Raw genomic sequence first — 13519 nt, 5'->3', positions numbered from 1 at the left:
AAAGAGTTGTCCTTTCACTCTGAGACTGGGCCCTAGGGTCCTAGTCTCTTACTCATGGAATAATCTTCTCCTCATTCACTCTATCCAGCCCTCTCAATATTCTCAAGTTTCAATCAGATCCCTCTCATCCTTCTAGACACCATCGAGTACAGACCCAGACTCCACAACTGTTCCTCATATGATAAGCCCTTCATCCCTGGAATCATTCTTGTAAAACTTTTCTGGACCCTCCCAATGCCGGTACATCCTTCCTTAGATACAGAGCTCAAAGCTGCTCACAATATTCTAAATGTGTCTGACCAGAGCCTCAGCAGTGCATCTCTACTCTTGTATTCTAGGCCTCTTGAGAAATGAATGCTAACCTTATGTTTGTTATCTTAACAGCCAACTGAAACTGCAGGTTAACCTTCAGAGAATCCTGAACTAGGACTGCTAAGTTCCTTTATGCTTCAGATTTCCAAAGCCTTTCCCCATATGCCTCTATTCCTCTGATCAAATTGCATAACCTCACCCTTTCCCACATTGTGTTCTAGCTGTCACTTCTTTGCCCAATCTTCTAGCCTGTCCAAGTCCTCCTTCATCCTGCCTGCTTCCTCAACATTGTCTGTTCCTCCACCTATCTTTGTGTCATCTGCAAACTTTGCAGCAATGTCCACAGTTTCTTCATCCAGATTGTTAATGTATAACATGAATTGTTGTGATCCTAGCATGGGCTCCTCCTGAAATCTACTACCCACTGGCTGCCATCCTGAAAAGGACCCCTTTATCCCCATTCGGTGCCTTCTGCCAGTCAGCCAGTCCTCCATCTGTGACAGTGTCTTGCCACGAACACCAGCCTGCTGTGAGGCACCTTGTCAAAGGCCTTTTGGAAATCTAAATAGATGGGAGAACTCTCTATGATGTACCAATTTGACAATATTTTCAGGCTGACTAAACAAAATCTTGAAGTCAATGGCGTAATTCTGTTCCCATTGTAAGGTTCCTTGCCTCGATTGGAACCTTCAGTGAAACTCATTGGAATGAGCTATCCACTTTCTGGACTTCTGTAGGACTGCCTCCAGTGCTGAGCTGTATGAGGGGCATATCACTGGATTCATTAGTGCCCTGGGCAAACCTGGGTCCAATAAAGCTGTGAACCATCAGTAAACAAGGTCAAGATAAATGTGCTTCTCTTTCCAGGTTCTGAGCTACAGTTAGTTATATATCAACCATTGATATTGTTGTGCCAAATTGTCTGCTAGTAGCATTAGGAATAATTAGCCAACCCATGAATGAAGTGCTGTGTGACATTAGCTTTGGCAGCTGATCATTTATCATCTTTCTTTGCTAAGTACTTATTAAATAACTAAACCTCTCTTCAGTTAATCGTTGTCACATTTACCAAGATACATTGAGAAGTGTTGTTTTGCGTGCTATATCGGCAGATTATACCGTGCAGAATACAGTGTTACAACCACAGAGAAGGAAGAGAGACAGATTAACATTTGAGGTCCATTCAAAAGTCTGATAACGGCGGGGAAGAAACTATTCTTGAACCTATTTGCAGATTTATTCAAACTTACATATCTTCTGCCCTGACAGAAGAGAGTATAACCGGAATGGGGAGAACGATTGCCATACCATTCTGTGCTGCATCCAGATAGAATGCTTTCTATGATGCATCTACAGAAATTGGTAGGAGTCCTTGGGGACATGCTGCATTTCCTTAGCCTCCTGAGGAAGTAGAGGCATTGACGTGCTTTCTTGTCCATCACGTAAACATGGGTGGATTAGGACAGATTGGTGATTATCACTCCCAGGAACTTGATGCTCTTGACCATCTCAACCTCAGCAACATTGATACAGTCAAGGATGTGCCCTCCACTCCACTTCTTGAAGTCAACAACTAACTCCTTCATTTTGCTGATGTTGCTGGAGATACTGTTGTCTTTACACCATGCCACTAAGCAGACAATCTCTTTCTTGTACTCCGTTTTGTCATTGTTTGACCTCTGACCTACAATGGTGGTGTCATCAGCAAAATTCTGAATGGAGTTAGGGTGGAATTTGACCACACAGTTTATAAGAGTACAGTAAGGGGCTGCGTATGGAACCTTGTAGGCACTGATGTTCAAGATTGTGGTGGAGGAGCTGTTATCGCCTATTCTTACTGATTGTGGTCTATGGGTCTGATTTCTTCCTTGAAGGGTATTAGTGAACCAGATGGGTTTTTCCAACAATTGGTCATGGGTTCATGTCATCATTTAGACACTTCATCCAAATTGTGCCATGATGGGATTTGAACCTGAGTCCCCAGAAAGTTACTTGGATGTCTGGCTTGACAATCCAGTGGTAATATGATGAGGCCATCACCTCCCCTTTATATTGTACCAGTTCCTCATCGCCTTGACCTCCTTGATGTTTCAAAAATCTGCCTACTTCCTCTTTTAAATACTTTCAGAAATCTAGCTTCCATTTGCCACCTAGGGAGAGAAGCAATTCCTTCACAGCTCCGTTTCAAATGAGCAACCTTTATTCAGTAGCTAGGAGCCGAATCTGATGGGGCCCTGAAAGATATGGGCTGTGGCCAGATTTGTGACAGAATCACATGAGTCTGGTAAGGCTTATCTTACTATCAGGAGCATCCCACTCCATTTCTAATGTACAACTGGCTTTCTGAGCCTGTCTCTATGCAGTGCTAAGTTACCAATTAAAGGGGGTTAGTGCTTGTTAAACAACTTACCAACAGTCAACTCGCCTTCTAACATTCCACTTCCTATCTTACCAAACACATGAATCAAGCTAAAAATTGAGAATTCTTAACCTGAAAATCAGAAAAGGGACCTAGCGAAATCAATCTGCCATTGCCTCCAAAGGACTGTCATTTTGGACACTAGGCATCAAAATCTCAAGGGGCTCTCCCTAGCCACCCATCTCTGGAGATCGGCATCCTCGTAAACCAATCTCAAACCACTCTCATGGTGCATTTCTGATCCCCTTGTAGGATGCTTCTGCAATTGAATACTACACCTCTGCCTGCATCAGCAGCTACCATTGTAAAACTACAGCAATGACATTGTATGGTTAGCGGCTCGTTGACTGGACCAAGCTGCATCTCCATACTCTTCATTCACTTTCATAGCGACCCCACAGCCTGCACCTTTCTGGGTGCTCACAACATCCCTCGGAGGCAGTACCTCACCTTGCTTTTGTGTGCTTTGACTCTTGGACAGAGATATCAGACTCATACTACTCCTGCCTTGCTGTGTCATTCAGTGTAGACCCAAAGGAAAGAAACTTGTCAGGATTGCCAGCCATCCTCCATCAAGTCGAGGCGAATGGCCTTTGCTCAGGAGGAGTTGATTAAAAGCGTGGCATTGGAAAAGGACCAGTCCTGATGAAGGGTTATGCCCAAAACGTCGACCCTCTTGTTCCTCAGATGCTGTCTGACCTGTTGTGCCATTTCCAGTGCTACACTTTGACTCTCCAGCATCTGTAGTCCTCACTGTCTCCTTTGCTCAAGAGGCACAGTAAACCTTAGTGTAAGGTTGGCACAGTAGGAGGGAGAGAGAAATTGCGAGGTGGTATAGAGACAATAGTAGCACTAATGTGTTGGGTAAGGTCATTAGCCTTGTCCCTCCATTGTTACGAATTCCTCAAGATGTTTGAGACTGCTCTAACCAGACCATGATGCTCTGGAAGATGAAGATGTTCCCACCTCTGGAGCACTACATCCAACAGGACTTCCATGTCCCAGGCTGCAAAGCAAGGGACCACTCTTCCTCATCTGTTGTGACCGGAGCAAATGTCAGGAAACGTGCAGGGCTGCTCCAGATTGTAAGTCTTTTTCCACATGCACGATGGTCTCTTAAAGCTGGTACAAGCACAAAGGATGCCAGTTAATACCAAGATAATCTGGTAGCGGCAATTTGTTCTGCAAAAGGCAGACTGGAAATGAGGGATTAATGAGGCAAGCTTGGGAAGATAGTGAGAAACTCGCTCGGCCTTGCAATGACAAATCCTCCAAAATACAGGAAGCAACTCGCAACTAACCCAAAAAGATGTTAGATTCAGCCCGATGTCATCTAGTTTGGGATGTAGATTTTATTGTCATGTGTACTCGAGTACAGGAATGCAGTGAAAAGTGTACAAAGTCACCACTCTCCGGTGCCATCACACTATATAAAAAAAAACAGGATTTAAAACAGAAACTGAAATAAACGAAACAGCTGAAAGAAAAGGAAACACCCAGCTTAATTCTCATTCATCTAGAGTGTAATAAATAAAGGCCTCACCTGTTCAACTGTTCTTGATAAGCCAAGCCCTTCATCCCAGGAATCCACCTCGTGAAGTTTTGTTGAACCACTTCCAATGCTGAGGCATCCTTTCTTAAATATGGGGACACAGACTGTGCACAGTAATCAATAACATCCTGTAAGATTTTAACAAAACTTACTGTTCTCAAATTCCCTTCTAATAAAGGACAAAATTTTATTTGATGTCTTTGGGTTCTCACATGTGGTGAGGTGATGGGAAAAGACTGTAGTTGAATTGGAATGTAGCGTGAATCCTTGGCACATCAGCTTATATTAAATAGAGCAAGAGGGTAGTAGCTGGGGTGGAGTATCTTGCTGAAACTGGCTGCAATTATAATTAGAGTTCGAAATATTGAGCAGTGATAGGAAAAAAAATTCCAAGTTAACGTTTTATGCAGTCCATCTGAAAATCTACCTTAGAATAGGTTTTTGTGTCAGTGGAATGTTGGAAATCACCGTAGTCTCTGGTTTCTGTACCTTTAGTCCCTGTGAAACGTTTGATTTCAGAGCAGGAGAGGGAGCGTCTCCCTGTGAGCAGGCGTCGCTGGCCTGGGTTTGTGACTGAAGGGAGGGGTTTGGGACATGGTCGCCTGTGGAAATAGGATTACTGTAGATGGTCAAAGCTGGAACAGAGTTATTTTTGTGGGTTAGCTCCAGTTTTAGCATAATTCATCGTTTCAGAGTCGCTGCAGCTTTTCCATTGCAAACGCTCTTGTTTTCTCATTTCACTTCCTGTCTTAGAGACTTGCTGATGCAGGAGGGCCCCGAGACCTGGCTGGGAAATTGCCTGGGCATTACCCTGTATGAACTGCAGCCTTCCAGAAATGTGCCTTGAGTCTGACATATGGCAAGTGGGTTTAAGAGGAAGACAGAATTTGACTAGTCATATCCATCCACTATTTATCAAACCCAGTCACATAGCCTCAGGGCTCTGCCTAGAGATGGCAACTGTTAAGCAATAACAGCAGCTAAATTTCCTGGCAAGACCCATTTGTGTAGCCTCCATTGTAACAGCAAGAAATTCTTGTACATTTTCAACTAGCATAGGATGTTCCTTATTACCATGTCTGTCTACTTTGAATGCTTATTTTGAGAATATTTCCAAACCGCACTGATTCGATCACACCTGCATTCCTGCCTGTTGAACATGTTAAAGAAAATGTGATGTTTTATTTTCTGACTCTGGCCACTTGTCTTTGTCTCTTCTGTTTGTTGGACATGTAGCCCGAACATATCAAGTGGTAATGCTCACGGCAAACCACCACAGTCGAGGTTGCACAGGTCTGTAGATCACCTGCGGTCTTCTACTTCCACTCCAAATTTTTTTAAGTATTTGAAGACTAGCTCCGGTGGAAGGGATGGTGGGCTGATGTTGAAAAGAAGGTGAGACTGTTTGCAGGCATGGAGGCATGACTGAGCAATGTTTTGCCTGCTGTGTCACAGTGTGTGTGGTTGTGAGCTGTTGTGCCAGCTCCATTGAATGATGATATGTGCCACTTAATTCCTGCAGGAACCAAACAATCAGATGGCACGCATGTAGAGCAGTAACTGAGTAAACATTAAACACTCACTCATGGCACCGGCTGCGACGTTGTTGAATAAAAAGCAGGTGGTTTTGTTTTTAACCATATTAGCATAAACACAAAACTGCCACAGAATATTGTTTGTATCTTTTAGATATTGCAACCAGTTTTCTGCAACTGCATATTTTTCCATCATGTGTTAGACCCTTTCACTTTCTGTATTTGCTATCCCAATTGCCAGATAAGGTGAGGGTGAAGTATTAGCACATGTAATAACTTGCTAAGTCTGTGGGGGCAAGGAAGAATCGTATCTGTTAATAGTGCATTTTAGCCCATTGTGGGTTACTGTAATAGTCCTGTCCAGGCTGGTAGCCAGCGTGATAAGAGCATGAACACAGAACTTAGGTCCAGGTTTTCTCTTGCATTCGAGGTTTGAATCCAGACCAGGTTGGTAGGGTGAAATGCTGTCTCCTACCTTGGAGATGTCCTTGTTTATTTCATCAAATTTCAGGAAAATTTGGATAGTCTCAATCCACTGCATGCTCAGCCTGTCAGCAGAAAGTCAGAACACAAAGCAACTTGCCACTGCTCATCAGAAGCTGATACAAATGATACTTTCAGTCAGAACGTTTAATTGGTATTCTCTTGAGGTTAAAGTTGTGAGACACAAGGCCATAAGAAACAGGAACAGGAGTAGGTCATTCCAGCCTAAAAATCTGCTGTGCTATCCAATAGGATCACTGTTAAGACAGAGTTGGGAGAATCTTGCTATAACTGACCTAAGATTGTTTGATACTAGCATTGGGTGCTCTTTGTCCCATCGAGGAAAGAATATTACAAAGGATAGCTTCTATCTTTTTTAGGAAGTAGCACAAAAGAAACTGTTGCACCAATTCTGCCCAACTGAGTGAAACTCCATGTTGTCTCATCATAACATTTCTCTGATCGAGGGCTTGGCAAAGCGGGGATTAAATCCGTGTCTTTCAATTCTCCTTTTTTTTCCTTGCTACTGTCCCTTCACCCCAGCTGTTGAAATCCTGTGCATTGAAATGATGAGATGGTGTGTTTTTCCAGATGTTTGTTTTTGGTCGTATTTCCATTAGTAATGAGGCCCTTTTAATTTTCAGTGAGCAGGATGGATAAAATTTGATTCAATTTCCAAATAACTTTATTTTTAAATAACTTAAAACTCTCTAATGGGAAAATGTGATCCACATATTCAACCAGTTGAAAGACGTTTCTTTATTTCAAGTTTTTGGAAGCCTGACGGCAAAATATCAGTTTTAGTGGATGTTGTAATCATCATTGAAATTTCGGAAGCAATTCGGTGAAGTATGATTGTCAGTTTTGAACTGAAACGGAGGCTAGCAGCATCATGGCAATACTACTTGCACACCTGCAGAAATAAGGTGTGGTAACCTTTGGACGTGTTATGGTTGTTTGAAGTGTTTGTGAACAATAAAAACCATCATATATCTGATAGGGTTTACTCCTCCTCCCTCACAACCCCATAACTTTAGCCTCGATTGCAAAGAATATCTTTCCATGATCAGTATGTACGGCATATTTCAGAAGATTAGATCTTAAAAACATCAAACTACTTTGTGGACAACTGTTCTGTCTTCAGCATTTATTTAATTTATTGACATTGAAGTTCCTACAGTTTAGACGACTACAAATTTTAATCTCTTCTATTTTAGTACTCATGATTGATTGCTTGTCTCATTCCAACTTCTCCTCATTAGGGTCTGGAATAAGTAATGTAAAATAAAGTTCCCGCTATGCTTTGTGTTTCATTATTTGCATGTTTCTTATTGCCAATGACCTTTACTTGCATGAACCTGCACTTTGGTATGTGTTTCCAAACATCCCTTGCAAAAAAAAACCTTGTTTTGTATGAGGCTTTAAGAAATAGCCAACTTTCTAAATTCCTACTGAATGGAGTACATTTTGATTAAGTCCTCTTTGTAGGTTATTTTGGTCTGTCACAAAATTGAAATTAATCTGTGAATCTTGAATCCTTTAAAAGGTGCTCGAGCGCAACGTAACTGGTTTTCAATAAAGAGCAGATTCTAAAATTAAGTGGAGACCGGGTGAAAAAAATGATATTGCTGTAATGAATAAAGCCTAGTGGGCATCTGCTGCTCTCTCACTTACAAAATTACAAGGAATTTCCCAATTATAACTCGGGTCTCATAACTAGCATTATTGTCAATGATGATGATGATTTTTTTTCATTTGCATAAGGCCAGAAGTTCCAGCAAAGGTGGGTGGGCCAGAGGTTACTAAGTTCCTTCTTTTGGTCTTTTCTTCCTTTCAATAGATTGAAGATAGGTCTATGTCTCTCTTTGTAAAAGAGCAACATTGAATTTTTCTTTGAATATGATCCTCACTTCCAAATTGTAATTCCTCAGTAGATCCTAGCTCTACCTCATTACTATCAGTGGCTAAGGAGACATATGTGGACTGACGCTACCCAGGACATGAAAGCACCCAACATTTCCATCTGTAGAGTTGGAACCTGCCTCCAACAGGTCATCAATAGGCACTCCTAACAACTAGGCAAAAGTGAGGACTGCAGATGCTGGAGGTTGGAATCTAGTGTGGGGTGCTGGAAAAGCACAGCAGGTCAGGCAGCATCCGAGGAGCAGGAAAATCGATGTTTCGGGCAAAAGCCCTTCATCAGGAACTCCTAGCAACTGCCATGGAATGTAAAGGCCCAACTGCTTGCTTTAACTACATATCAGATAACCCCTGATTACTAATTGATTGAATCGTATTTTTCTGGGTCATCTTCTCAACCTTTTATCCCCTTGCACAGTAACATTAATGATCTTTGCCAAAGTTCTGCCCAGTGTCTAGTCAAACTGATGGCTTGTAAGTGTGCAACAACCTTCAGTACTAGTAACTTATTTCTTGTGAGGAATGCTTGGCTTTTGTTCAACACCTCCCAGTTGCTATCAGCAGGTGATGCTGTCTAAACAGTGTCCATCGACGGGCAGCTTGTCTTGAAGTATACTTAGTGCAAAGTTAGGATAGGTATTTGGCTGCAGGTGGGAATTCTGAGAGGTTGGAGAAATACTTTGAAATTTTGGGAGGAATAGATTTTGTTATCCAAAACTGAGAAATACACTTTTGTTTTTGGACAGTAGAATTCAAGAATTCATGCAGCCATGATTCTCTTCTGGAATTTTGAGCAAGCAAAAATTGTGAACCAGTTAACTTGAGCTTCAGTTATACTTTTTTACCTGCAAGATATTTTCTGCCTAATTTTGCTAAGGGATGTCTCTGTAAATTTTCTGATGCAGAATCCTTTTGAAGACTGCAGAAGCTGCTCTACCGTAAATTGTGTTTTAGTAAACCTTTTTGTTTCCTAAACTGTATCAGTGCTTCTCATCTTAGCAGCCTACGAGCAAGGCTTCCATCTTCAACTTCTGCTCCAAACTTTCTAAAATTTCTGGTACCTGTAGCTGTCAACCACAGCACCAAAAGGTAGGAATTGTGTATTAATAGCTTTCTTCACTTCAACGGTATAATTTTTAACTGAATAGACTGTAATTTATAAACTTTGTTTCTGAGGTACTGTGTAATCTGTCATTTTATGGGTCTCTAGTTAATAATTAAGGTATTTTTCATTCTTGGGTTATAAAGTCTTCTTAAGCGCTTGCAGTTAGTGTGGGACGAGTCACTGAGAAGGTAGAGAGTGAGAGCATCAGATTTCTTTCCCAAATGATTAACATGAACGAATTGAGGTTTTAAACAATCCAACAGAATTTTCAGTTCTATTGAGAGTAGTTTTCTCTTTCCGTTATTTAATGCTCTCTGGATTATGAGTCCAGATGTCTGGATTACTCTTGCTGTAATTTAAGTAACGTGCCACGAAACCCATTGCTGGACTGTGTCTTTCCACAAACTTTAATCAACACTGGATTGTTCAAATTCGCTGGATTGGGTTGTACAAAGATAGGTTTTAAATGATAATAAACACAAGCAGGTCTGACATCATCTGTAGATGGCGAAACAGAGTTAATGTTTTGAGTTCAATATGACTCCTCTTCAGAATATAGAAGTTATTCTTAACTGAATAGTATCCATTTCTAGAGTCGTAGCTTCATACAGTACAGGCACAGACTCTTTGGTTCAATTCATCCATATTGACCAAATCTCTCAAAATAGGCTAGTCCCGCTTGACTATGTTTGACCCGTATCCCTCTAATCTTTCCTATTCATGTACTGTACAAGTTGCCAGATGACATTAAAATTGGTGGTATAGTTGACAGTGAAGAAGGTTATCTAAGATTACAAAAGGACATGTGATCAATTGGGCCAAAGGGCTAAGGAGTGGAAGATGAGTTTAATTTGGATAAATGCAAGGTATTGCATTTTGGGTAAAACAAACAAGGGCAGGACTTATCTCGTTAATGTTGGGGCACTGGGCAGTGTTGGTGAACAGGGAAATCTAGGAGTTGGGTATGTAGTTCTTTGGAAGTTGCATCACCGGTAGATAGAGTGGTTAGGAATGCTCAGCCCATTGAAGTTCGGAGTTTGGGCGTCATGTTGAGGTTGTATAGGATCTTGGTGAGGCTGCTGCTATACCCTTTGACTCCTTTTTAGACCTGGGATCTATCTAATTCACCCTCAAAAATAGCCAATGACCCAGTCTCCACTGCTCTCTTTGGAGGAGAATTCCATAGAGTAATAACTGTTTGAAAGAAAAAATAAGTCCTCATCTCTGTTTGAAGTTGGGGATTCCTTCCTTTTAAACTGGGCTCATGAACTACAGACTCTCGAACAGGGGAAGCATCTTTTCAATATCTATCTTGTTAAGACCCCTCCGCATCATGTATGTCTCAGTAAGATCACCCTCATGCTTCAAAACTCTGTTTAGGCCAAATCTGTCCAGCCTTTCATTGTAAGACAGCTTCATTGCAGGAATCTGATTAAACTATCTCTGTGTTGTCAATGCAGCTATATCTTAAATAAGAAGACTCAAACTATATGCACAGTACTCCAGAAGTGGTCTCATTACTGCCCAGTAAAACTGTGGCAGAAGTTCTCTACTTTTATATTCCCTTTGTAATAAATAGCAACATTCTATTTGCCTTTCCAGTTACTCGCTGTACCTGCATACTACATGATGTGATTCATATTCACTGGGGCTGACTTGCTACCACTCTGGTTCAATGGTTGTTGGGCCTAATGTGTAACCTGCAGCTTCTGCCACATGTGAAGTACATGGCGCTGGGAGGTTGAAATAGTTGAGTTGTTAGGGGCTTTGTATGCTACTGTGAAGGTATCACTGATAGGATTTCTCCAGTCCTTTCAGGTGGCATCTGTATGTTTTCTAAATCTTCAAAGCATGTAGGAATATCAGGGATCACTAAACTGTGACTTCAGATTCCGGTTTCAGAACATGGCCTTCAAATACTCTGTTCCTTAGTCAGCTGAAGGTTGAAGTGGCGCCTAGCAGTTAGTGATGAATTACTTTGTCTGTGACTGCTCTCATCAAAGAGAGACACCCAAGGCATGGTAAATAGCTCATATTTTCTTAGATGTTACCACTGATTTTAATCAACAGAGGAAGGTGCTGCAGAATATAACATCAGTGAGGTACACACTAATCCAGAGGATGAGAGTCTACATCCACCATGATCCACCAGAATCTGAATTCATTTTAGAAAAATTTCTGAAAGTAAAAGCCAATAGTCCCATACCAATATGGTTAACCTTAACCTTTAACTGCCGCCTGAAGTGGCTCAAATATTCAGAGTTATAGCAGCTAGGGGTGGCTGCTAAATTCCAGCATCTACAGCAACACCCATATCCTGGCAGTTCAGAAGAAAGGTCCTTAGACCGGAAATGTTAACTTTGCTTTCTCTCCACATATATGACCAGAGCTGCTGAGTTCCTGCAGTAATTTCTCCTTTAGTGTGTTTCACATCTCCAGGGTCCACAGTTCTTTGTTTTGTTATCCTGACCATGATGTTTTCTTTAAATCAGCCAAGAACATTTGAAAGTTTGTACAATACTGACCCCAAATTTATTTGCTGGATAAATGTAATTTGGATTCATTAACACCTTGGCCATCTCCAGTATCACAGATTCCAATCTTCAGCCAATTTGATTCACTTCATATATGATATCAAAAAAAATTGTTAAAGGCATTGGATACTGCAAAGGCAATGGGCCCTGACAACATTCCAGCAATAGTACTGAAGACTTGTGCTCCAGAACTTGCAGCTCACTTAGCCAAGGTGTCCCAGTGCAGTTACAACACCAGCATCTTTCCGACAATGTGGAAAATTGCCCAGTTATGTCATGTGCACAAAGTACAGGAGAAATCCGCTGGGCTCTGCCAGGGTTACTCAGCTCCTGACCTCATTTCATCCTTGGTTCAAACATGGACAAAAGGCTGAATTTCAGAGACGAGGTGAGAGTGACAGCCACATTCAAGGCTGCACTTGACTGACTGAGTGTGGCATCAAGAAGCCCTGGCAGCAATGGAATTAATGGGTATCGGGGGCAAACTCTGGAGTTATATCTGGCACATAGGAAGATGGAAGTAGTTGTTGGAGGTCAGTCATCTCAGTTCCAAGACATCTCTACAGGAGTTCCTCAAGATAGTTTCCTAGGCCTACCCATCTTCACCTGCTTTATCAATGACCTTCCCTCCATCTTAAGGTCAAAAGTGGGAGTGTTTGTTGATGTTTGCACAATGTGCAGCACCATTCACAACTCCTCAGATAATGAAGCAGTCCATGTCCAAGTACAGCAAGGTCTGGATAATAGACAAGCAAGAGACAAGTGCCATTTGCCCCCACCAATGACCATCGCCAACAAGAGATGATCAAACGACTGCTCCTTTTGTTATTCAATGGTGTTACCATCACTAAATCTCCCACTATCGACATCTTTTGGGTTACCATTGGCTAGGAACTCAATCCTATAAATATGGTGGCTACAAAAGCAGGTCATAGCCTAGGAATACTGCTGTGCATAACCCATCTACCGACTCTCCAAAGTCTGTCCACCATTTACAAGGCACAAGTCAGGAGTGTGATGGAAATATCCCCACTTGCCTGGATAAGTGCTGCCCTGACAACACAAGAAGCTTGACACCATCCACCACAAAGCAGCCACTTGATTGGCATAGCATCCACTCCCTCCACTACTGATGCTCAGTAGAGAGCAGTGTGTACCACCAACAGGATGCATTGTAGAAGTTTGGGGTAACACACTGGCTCACTGGTTAGCACTGCTGCTTCACAGCACCAGGAACCCAGGTTCAATTCCAGCCTTGGGCGACTGTCTTTGTGGAGTTTGTACATTCTCCCCATATTTCTGTGGGTTTCCTCCGGGTGCTCCGGTTTCCTACCTCAGTCTAAAGATGTGCAGGTTAGGTAGATTGGCTAAATTGCCCATAGTGTCCAGGGGTGTGTGGGTTAGTCGTGGGAAATGCAGGGATACAGGGATAGTGTAGTGGGGGTGGAGTCTGGGTGGGATGCTCTTTGGAGAATGAGTGTGGATTTGTTGAGCTGAATGGCCTGTTCCCATGCTGTAGGGATTCGATTTGATTCTATTCTATTCGAACTTCATCAAAAATTCTTACTCAGTGCCATACGTCCACTTCCATCTAGAAGGTATATAGGAACGCCACCACCTACAAGTTCCCCTCCAAGCCCCTCACCATTCTGACTTAGT

The 13519-nt window shown here is 42.1% G+C and overlaps 1 protein-coding gene across 4 annotated transcripts in view; it reads left to right on the top strand.

Annotated features, from left to right (window-relative positions):
* Window positions 1–13519, top strand: part of tbc1d1 (TBC1 (tre-2/USP6, BUB2, cdc16) domain family, member 1) — a 287433-nt gene that overhangs the window by 175720 nt on the left and 98194 nt on the right. The gene's annotated exons all lie outside the window — the stretch shown is intronic.

This window comes from Hemiscyllium ocellatum, chromosome 1, assembly GCF_020745735.1.
Source record: "Hemiscyllium ocellatum isolate sHemOce1 chromosome 1, sHemOce1.pat.X.cur, whole genome shotgun sequence".
NCBI lineage: Eukaryota > Metazoa > Chordata > Chondrichthyes > Orectolobiformes > Hemiscylliidae > Hemiscyllium > Hemiscyllium ocellatum.
This window is presented reverse-complemented; position numbering and strand designations above follow the sequence as displayed.